Source organism: Dipodomys ordii, unplaced genomic scaffold, assembly GCF_000151885.1.
Source record: "Dipodomys ordii isolate 6190 unplaced genomic scaffold, Dord_2.0 Scaffold7, whole genome shotgun sequence".
NCBI classification, from domain to species: Eukaryota; Metazoa; Chordata; class Mammalia; order Rodentia; family Heteromyidae; genus Dipodomys; species Dipodomys ordii.
In genome coordinates this window covers 1741106-1750760 of record NW_012267223.1, presented here as the reverse complement: position 1 = coordinate 1750760, position 9655 = coordinate 1741106, and positions in this window count along the sequence as shown.

The following is a 9655-nucleotide window of genomic DNA, read 5'->3' as shown; positions in this document are numbered from 1 at the left end:
GGGCTCGAGGGCCCGCCCCCCAACACCGGGGCCCGCCCAGGCGCGCGCACGGCCGCGTACTGCCCACCTCACCCCCACGCCCCAGTGGGACGCGGCTTCCCCGGCTCGCGCCTGCGTAGGCACGCCACCTGAGACCCCGCCCACCTCTGGCCCTGTTCCAGGCCACGCCTCCTCTGCCTAAGCCCCGCCCCGCCCGCCTGCGCTGGGCCCCCGCAGGGTTTCGGGTTTCGGGTTTCGAAAGCGGAGCTCGGGCCCTGCGCCCTGCGTGGTGGCGCCCGGTGCCCAGCCCGGCTGCCTACGAAGGGCCCACAGGTCGTGGGTGCCACCGGAGGGCCGCTGTCCTGGCTGATGCCCGGCCCAGGACGGCGGGACGGAGGAAGCCGCTTGAATTCGCTTATTTCTAGGACGGAAGGTAACAAGCGTCCGGGTACTCGGCCGGGCTTCCCTCACCGGCCCGGTACCTGGGCGCATTATGGGGGGGGGGTGCTGTCTACCGGCTTCACGGACCTCTTACAGTCACACCCGGTTGGGGCGGGCTGAGGGTGGGCCCGTCTCCCCCCCCCCCCCCCCCCCGGGGATCCTGGCCGACCACGGCCCCGTGCACCGGTGGTGGACCCGCCCTTTGCAGATGATGAGTCAACTACTGACCAGAGAGGCACGTGAAGAACACCTGCCCATCCGCTCACACCCGGGGCACACGCTCGGTACAGCCCCGGATTCCAATCCCACACCGAGGGGAGAGGAGAGGAGGGAGGGGAGGAGATCCTGATATCCCACCGGGGTGGACCTGTCACACAGGGGGGTGAGGCATGACCACGGAAGAGGCAGGGCCCTCTGGAGGACATCTGCCAGTACACGTGTGGACAGACTCTCCTACCCCACCAAGGGCCTGCTTGGTTATTTAAAATAATCCCATAAAGGCCTGTGCAATGTGTGTACCTGTTGCACACTTACAGTCCCAAGTTCGCCAAGGCTGAAGCAGGAGGATCACCAGCCCAGGAGTTTAAGGCCAGCTTAGGCCTAGGGACTGTCTATCTCAAAACAATAAAAACCCCAGAAAATAACAGCAAGAGAATGTAAAAGAAGGCCCAGCCACACCACAGATCACAGCTCCAGATCCACCCTTCCCTCTCTCCGACTTAAGACAGAATACTGCTTGGAGAACTCCCCGAGATCCCTAGATGTTGTCTGCAGGCTTTAGACCAGCCCAAATTGGAAGTAGAAGCTGCAGAAGTTTCCTGTGGACTCTCTTGTGCAGTGCTCCTTCCCTTTGCTGAATCAGCTGCAGCAACTGATCCTTCCTGAGGGTGTCAGCCTAGTCTGTAATCACTCAAAACCTCTGTCCATTTAAGTCCATCTCCAGTGCACCACTTTACACTTGATCTCTCTAGAAACCTCACAGAGATACAAATGTATACATGTGTGTGCTGCTATGTGCCTATACAATTGTTTCTTAAAGGAAACAGACAGAATAACAGCAATAAACTGGAAGTTGAGACTTGCCATTCTGTGCTTAACTTCCTTCATTGTGTCTCTGGGCTGCCTGGTTGTTTTTAAATTTTTGATGTGTTCTTTTTTTGTAATTTAAAAAAAAAAAGGCACTCCGGATTGAATAAGCTCTGGGTTTATGCTTAATGTAAAAATGACAAGAGTCTCAGTTGGAAGGGGTCCAGGGTTTCAACAATGTGCTATGCCCGGGGGGCTGCTTCAGGAGAGATCAGCCTAAGGCTCTGACAGTGTCCCCGAAAGGCCACAGGAAATCTCCATGGGGGTGACCCCTCCCTGCAGCCTGCTTCACTTTCAGTCAACTCTAAAATACACCTCTTCAGACTTGCTTGCATTAAGTCTGGTTGAAGACAACTGGGAGAAAAAATACCTCTCATGGAGAAGGAATGAATGAACTGCTTTCCTTCCTTTAAAAGGCTTTAATAAGCCCTGTGATAGGTACAAACATTCCCCAGGTACAGGGACACAATGCTGGCCTCTACGCACAGTTGATTTCTGAAGCGAGAACTCTGTCTTAGACTTCTCCTCGTGTTCAGACTGACTTCAACCTCTACTGCTACGGGCTATGGATCTTTGTTTTCTCCAGAGAGTGCAGCCCTGGCTTGTCTTTCCAGGGGCTCAGAAAACTGCCCATTCAAAGGAAAGTTTGCAGACTTGAGACCTTTGATGAATGGCTGCTGTCCTCCTGAAGTCTAGCCCATTTTCTTAGGCATTCTCTGCACAACTTCCTCCCTGTGTTACCTTCCTCCTGAGAGGTTGATTCTGTTGGACTCAGGAGCTTTAACCTTCGTTGGTTTTGCCAGTATCCACTCTTATTAGAAAAGAAGTTACATTATGGCTTTAGTGTGGCTTCTCCTATCTTCCTGGTGTGAGGGAACTCAAGAATCTGTCCTACTAAGCCCAGCACTGGTGGCTCATACCTGTAATCCTTGCTACTCAGGAGGCTGATATCTGAGGATCAAGGTTCAAAGCCTGCTCTGAAAAGGGAAATCCATCAGACTCTTAATTTTTTTTTTTTTTTTTTGGTCAGTCGTGGGGTTTGAACTCTGGGCCTGGGCACTGTCCCTCAGCTCTTCAGCTCAAGGCTAGTGCTCTACCAATTGAGCCACAGTGCCACTTCTGGCTTTTTCTGTTTATGTGGTGCTGAGGAATCAAACCCAGGGCCTCATGCATTGGAGGCAAACACTCTACCACTGACCTTCCCAGCCGCCATCAGACTCTTTATTTCCACTACAACAAAAGGCTAAGGGCAGCACTTAGGCCCTGAGTTCAAACAAACAAAAATCTGCCCTACTCTGTCATCCTAGAGCACTGGGCCCTTGTCCTAATATCTGGTACCTGTCATGTGGATTCCCTACTTCATTTCCAACACAAGTCAGCAGAAAGTTCCAGATGCTCTCCTCCCTAAAGGTACACAGGTATCCCTGGCCACTGAGCCCCTGCTCAATGAACAGAGCCAGGAAGGGAAGTGACTGGGACAATGGAGCATCTGACACTCCAGCCAACACCCACGGCGCCATGCCCACTTCCCTTCCCCCCCTCCCCCCCAGACGGCACACATGCTCCAAGCAGGTCTAGATTACTACTGATGGCTTCCCTTGGCAGAGCACTTGACTCCGAGCACATTGCTCCCAGCGATTGCTCACAAGGACTTTCAGGCCAGCCTCCTAATAATGGCTCGGAAACTAACCCTTACTAGATGAATAGAAGGCAGACCACAGAAAAGGCTCAGTGGCTCTCAGTCTTAGGAAGGACAATGCTAGCTTGTGCCGCTGTGCCCCCTGGGCTAGGATCATGGAGGCACTTAGATTGCTCCTTTAGATCCTGTTTACATTTGGAATGGTGATTACCTCTGCCTGACTGCCTTGGAAGCTCTCCGAAGTAAGGGAGGGGCCCATACAAGCAGGAGCAGGTCTGTGCTTGACACTCCTCGGCAGTACTAAGAGACCGGAAGGAGAAGGGGCCAGGGGAGGTACTGGGAGCCCAGATCTCAACTCCAGGTTGCTGACCACAACCCAAGCGAGGGACTCCTCCTTCACCTGCCAGTTCCAACAAGAACCTTTAATTTAGACGTCAGACAAGTGTCCCACACCTGTAATCCCAGCACCTGGGAGCCTGAGGCTGGAGGAGTGAGTTCAAGGCCACCATGGGCTCCGTCTGTACCAAGACTTTGTCTCAAAAAGTCAGTAATAGGGGCTGGGAAGGTGGCTCAGTGGTAGAGCACTTGCCTTGCATGCTTGAGGCCCTGGGTTCGAATCCTCAGCACCACATAAGCAGAAAAAAAAAGCTGGAAGTGGCGCTGTGGCTCATGTGGTAGAGCGCTAGCCTTGAGCTGAAGAGCTGAGGGACAGCACCCAGGCCCAGAGTTCAGGCCCCACGACCGGACCCTCCCCCCACCCCAAAAAAGTCAGTCATAAGTCATGACAGCAATAATAGCAGGATGGGCTTGGGCTCGTTAGACCATTCACTGTGGTTTGCAATCCTTGTTGACCCACCAGACTTAAGATGGTGCCTCTCTTAAATTACAAGTGTAGCTAGATACCAATGGCTTGGGCTCATCCTAAAACCCTAGCTACTCAGGAGGCTGAGATCTGAGTATCATGGTTCAAAGTCAGCCTGGACAGATAAAGCTTCAAGACTCTCATCTCCAGGTAGCCAGCCCCAGATGGAGGTATGGCTCTAGTGGTAGAACACCAGCCACAAGTGAAAAAGTGGAGCTACAGCTCAAGGTCCAGAGCTCAAGCCCCAAGCACGGACAAAAGCACACAAATTAAAACAGCAAAGTAAAAATTTAAGGAGGTAACCCTAAATCCTGAAATTTTTTTCCTGGGGCCTTAAAACATCTTTAGAACAACCTCAATGTACAAGAGAGGACAGGCTCACAATTATGATTCTTTTGTACAAAGGAGTGCTGTGAGGCTTTAAAAAGATTGAGATTGAAAAAGGGCTGACAATGTGGCTCAGTGGTAGAGTGCTTGCCTTGCATGCATGACGTCCTGGGTTCAATTCCTCAGTACCACATAAGCAGAAAAAGCCAGAAGTGGTGCTGTGGCTCAGGTGGTAGAGTGCTAGCCTTGAGCTAAAGAGCTGAGGGACAGCGCCCAGGCCTAGAGTTCAGGCCCCATGATCAAAAATAAACCTAAAGCCCCAGTACCTGAGAATGTGACCTGATTTGAAAGCTACACCTTTGCTAATATGCTTGAATTAGGGTGGATTAAGGTACCCTAATCCAATTTGATTGTGTGCTAACAAGAGGGAAACAGGCATAGAGACACAGAGTGAATATGGGGAGGAGGCAGGGGCTAGAGTGAGGCTGCCGCAAGCCAAGGGCCCTCCCTAGATCCTTGGGATGGAGCCTGGCCCTGTCAGTCTGGATTTCAGACTTCAGCTTCCAGAACTCTGCAACTCATTCCCACTCTAATCCCTCTAGTTGGTGATGCTGTTATGGTGCTTAGATGACATACTTGTGCTATATTACCTACCTTAATTTTCACAAGGAAAGGTTACAGATGTTTGCCATATCAAACACTACGCTAAAGAACTTTATTGTTCTCTTCCTAATGCTCATTTAACTGTGTATTTTTTTCGTCAGTTCTGGGGCTTGAACTTAGGACGTGGGCACTGTCTCTGAGCTTTTTTTGCTTGAAGCTAATGCTGTATCACTTGAGCTGCACTTTGCGTTTTGGTGGTTAATTGGAGATAAGTTTCATGGCCTTTCCTGCCCTGTGTGTCTTCAAACCTTGATCCTCAGATCTGTCTCGAGTAGCTAGGATTATAGGCGTGAACCACTGGTACCTGGCTGGCTCCTCTTTCTAAAGCAGATGGTTCTCTTTCCTTACTTACCTTTCTACCCTCCCATTGGCATGAGCCAGGTGACAGGGTGACAGTGGAGGGGAGGATGAAGGGTCTCATAAGAAGGGAAGGATTATGTGCAGAAGGTCTCAGGTTCACACACTGAACACATCTAAAGCTACTCTCACACAACTGTGCTTCCTGCCAGTGGCTGCCCACTCAGCATCACACCCTTGCTGGGGGCAGGGCCGCCGTATATTGACAGAGGTAGGTGTGAGGGACAGAAAAGAACAGGCCCAGTGCCCAAATCCTGAGACCAGAGAAGGAAGTGAGTGAGCTCCCCCAGGGTACCAGCTTTTCCAGAAGGGGGCCTCGGACCCCTCCCACCCAGGTGGAGGGTGGGGTCAGGCCTTCAATCCAGATGGTCAGCAGCCACCTCGGCCTGCACTGGCCAATTCTGCACCCTTTAGTCTGGAAAGCAGGGAAGGAGGGGGGAGGGGCGGGCAGGGGATGGAGGAGAATCTCACAGGCTCAGATGTGGCACTGCCTTGCTTTAAACACCCCCTCTCCCCGATATTATTTTGCTAAAGCTTGCAATCTCTTCTGTGTGTGACTGGCACCTAAAATGTGTTTGTAATGGAACTTGATTGTATCCAGCTGTCACCAACTGTTCCTGTGCCACCCAGAAGGCAGCTGGCTGCATGCCAAGAATCCTGCGTTCATTTCCAAAGGAGAAATGAAGGCTCTGGTTCCTCTTCACCAACATGCTTTCACATCTGAACAGGACAAAGGGGCCGGGCGGGGCTCAGGAAAGGCAGCGGAAATCCACCGAGGTCCACCGAGGGTTTCCGCGCTGTGGCTGTGAGGGGGATGGGCTGGCTGGCTTCAGAGCAGAGTCCAAATGCGCCCTCACATCGAGGCTTCCTCCATGAGCTTTTCTGGTTCACTGGGCCCTGGCGGAAGACAATGACCCTGTCTTTGCCAATAAGAACTGTTTAACTATGGCCACTGAGGACAGAAATAGTACAGAACAGTACATTTCAAGGGGCGTGGGGACAGTACTAAAGAGCAAAAGGCAATTGCTAATTCAGCCAGGAATATGACCACCTCGTCACATACCGGGGCAGCCAGTGGGGGTTCCCTGCACACATTTTACAGCAGGCAACCACGTACTTGGTAAAATCTGGCCTGACCAAAGTAAAAAGCTATAGCACCTGCCCAAGAGACTGCAATTAGTGACCACATTTTTCCTGCCCCACTCTTCTTATCACTGTCCTCCCAAAGGATGCAGACAGGGAGAAAACCAATAGAAACAAGTACCTTAGACGGGGAGACAGAGACAGCCCACAGCCACTGATGATGTTACTCTAACCTCTGCCTTGTATAGATAATGACAGAAAGGACCCAAATTTGCAATGTTGACTCACAGAAGACCCCCTCCTTCCTCCTGGAGCAAGTCCTGATTACAAACCTCCATCCTGGGGCTGGGAAGGTGGCTCAGTGGTAGAGCACTTGCCTTGCATGCATGAGGCCCTGGGTTCGATTCCTCAGCATCACATAAGCAAAAAGAAAAAAGCCGGAAGTGGCGCTGTGGCTCAAGTGGTAGAGCTCTAGCCTTGAGCTGAAGAGCTGAGGGACAGCGCCCAGGCCCAGAGTTCAGGCCCCAGGACTGGAGGCAAAAAAACAAAAACAAACAAACAAACAAAAAAACCTCCATCCTGGCCAATTAGAAAGGGTACCCCGAAGATGTCCTTGAGAAGACAAGGAGCCTGGGTAGTACCTGGAGCCAGAAGCAGATTTTTGTTTGAAGGAGCAGTTTCAAGGGGGAGCAGAGGGCACCGGAAATGCCCCCTGGTGTTACTTGGGAAGGTTTATATCCTAAGATTTGACCAAGGCTTCTTAGCAGACCATTCGTGGGGCATGGGGAAGTCAAAGGTGGTGTGGGAAGGCAGAAACTCTTAAGAAACCAAGTCAGCAAAAAGAAAGGCAGCAAGGAGTTCCAGACTCCTCCCCGCTCTCCAGGAGGGAGCAGGGAGGGCGAAGTGAGAGACACCATTACTAGATAAAGGAGACAGTCCTGGTAACAAACTGCTAACTCTAGCCCCACACGCCCCCCAAAGCTATATTCTCAGTACAGGGACTGGTGAGACAGGTGGAAGGAAGGCTAGGATTGACTAAAAAGGTCTTTATCACTTCTCACCTCAGAGAAGCCCAGTCAAACACCATCTTGAGATAGTGTCTACTTCCTACTGCAGACTGGAGGCCTGAGATGAGGTACAATTGTGGTGCTTGTAGTCTCTGGAAGTGACTGGGTCACAAGATGCTGAGACAGGACCCTGCGGAGAGGTTGGGGCTGTGGAAGTACACTGGCAGCAGAGGCTTCACAGCACGGGTGAGAGAGGCCTGCAGCAGAGATGATCTGGGTGTGGAGATTACCCACCTCAGTCCTGGCACAGAGAAGTTACTGAGAAGACAAGGACAGTGTGGAGGAGCGCAGGCATGGCTGAGAACTGGCAGAGGTGGCTTGAGAGGCAGCCAGGAAGCTGAAACCCCTTTTTTTTTGTTTTTGTGCTGGTGTGGGTCTTCAACTCAGGGCCGGAACCATGTCCATGAACTTTTTTGCTCAAGACTAGCACTCTACCACTTGAGCCACAGCTCTGCTTCCAACTTATAAAATTTTTTGGTGGTTAATTGAAGGTAAAGAATCTCACAGGGGCTGGGAAGGTGGCTTAGTGGTACAGTGCTTTCCTTGCATGCATGAGGCCCTGGGTTCTATTCCTCAGCACAACATAAGCAGAAAAAGCTGCAAGTGATGCTGTGGCACTAGCCTTGAGCTGAGGAGCTGAGGGACAGCGCCCAGGCCCCAAATTCAGGCCCCATGACAAAAACAAAAAAAACAAAAACCTCTCAGATTGGTCTATCAAGGCTTGCTTCAAACCAGAACCTGAGATCATCTCAGCCTCTTTAGTTGCTAGATTACAGACATGACCCAGCAGCACATGGCTATTGTTTTGTATATGTGTTTATCTATCCAGGTCTCTCAATTTCTCTGTCTCCCTCCATCCCTCAGCACAATGTTAGTTAGGTCTTCTCCCCTTATCTTACTCTTTTTTTTGTTAGTTGTGGGGCTTGAAGTCTAGGCTTAGGCGCTGTCCCGGGGCTCCCTTTTGCTCAAGGCGAGTGCTCTACCACTTGAGCCACAGTGCCACTTCGTTTCTGGTGGTTAATTGGAGATTAAGAGTCTCATGGACTTTCCTGCCCAGGCTGGCTTTGAACATCGATCCTCAGATCTCAGCCTCCTGAATAGACAGGATTACAGGCGTGAGCCCCTGGTACCCGGCTACTTTTTTCTTATATAGCCACACAGCTTGTCATCTCCCCTCTCGCCTTCCTGTCAGCACCCTAGTTAACTAAGTTCTTCCTAGATCATGAAGATACATCAATTTTTCCATATTCTTCTGAAGATACTAAAACTGTGGAGGTGCTTGGTCTTCATTAAGGATGACTACAAACATAGGTGGTGCTTTATCACTTGCAGTATCTTGCAATCAAGCTTCCTCAACCTGAGTGAGGAAAGTCTGTACATGTTGAAGTTGAATGTTTGATAACTGGGCCCCACTCTTCTAGTATGACAGGAAAGTGCACCACAACCTGCCACAGACCACTCTTAAGCCATCTCTGAGGAATCACTAACAAAAAGGACACAGGAGACTGAAAGTTCCACCTAGAACTAGGCCACAGAGTTGTACATTCCAGTAAAATAAACCACAAAATTCAAGAATAAACAAGATGTCACCTTCAATGCCAACTCCACAATAGAGGACTTAAATGACAATGAAGTAATGAAATTTCAGACAATAAATTTTAAAAAAAGGGCAAATGACCAATGAAGCTTAGGAGATGTATAAGCACCTAAATGAATTCAGAGATACAAGTAGATGAGCTCAAAGAGAATTCAAACAAATAGCCGGATGAAATAAAAGACAACGCAGGATACAAAAGAGGAACTCAATGACAATACAGAAATCTTGGGTGGGGAGGGGGAGAACAAACTGAATGTTGGCTGGGAATATGGCTAGACAAGCATGCATGAAGCCGTGGGTTAGATTTCTCCGTACCACATAACAGAAAAAGCCGAAAGTGGCACTGTGGCTCAAGTGGTAGAATGCTAGCCTTGAGCAAAAGAAGCTCAGGGCTGAGGGGGTAACAATACTCTATAGGAAATGTACTCACTACCTTACTCATGTAACTGTAACCCCTCTGTATAGTATCTTTTGAATTAAAAAAAAAAAAAAAGCTCAGGGCCAGTGCCCAGGTCCTGAGTTCAAGTCCCAGGACTAGCAAAAAAAAAAAAAAA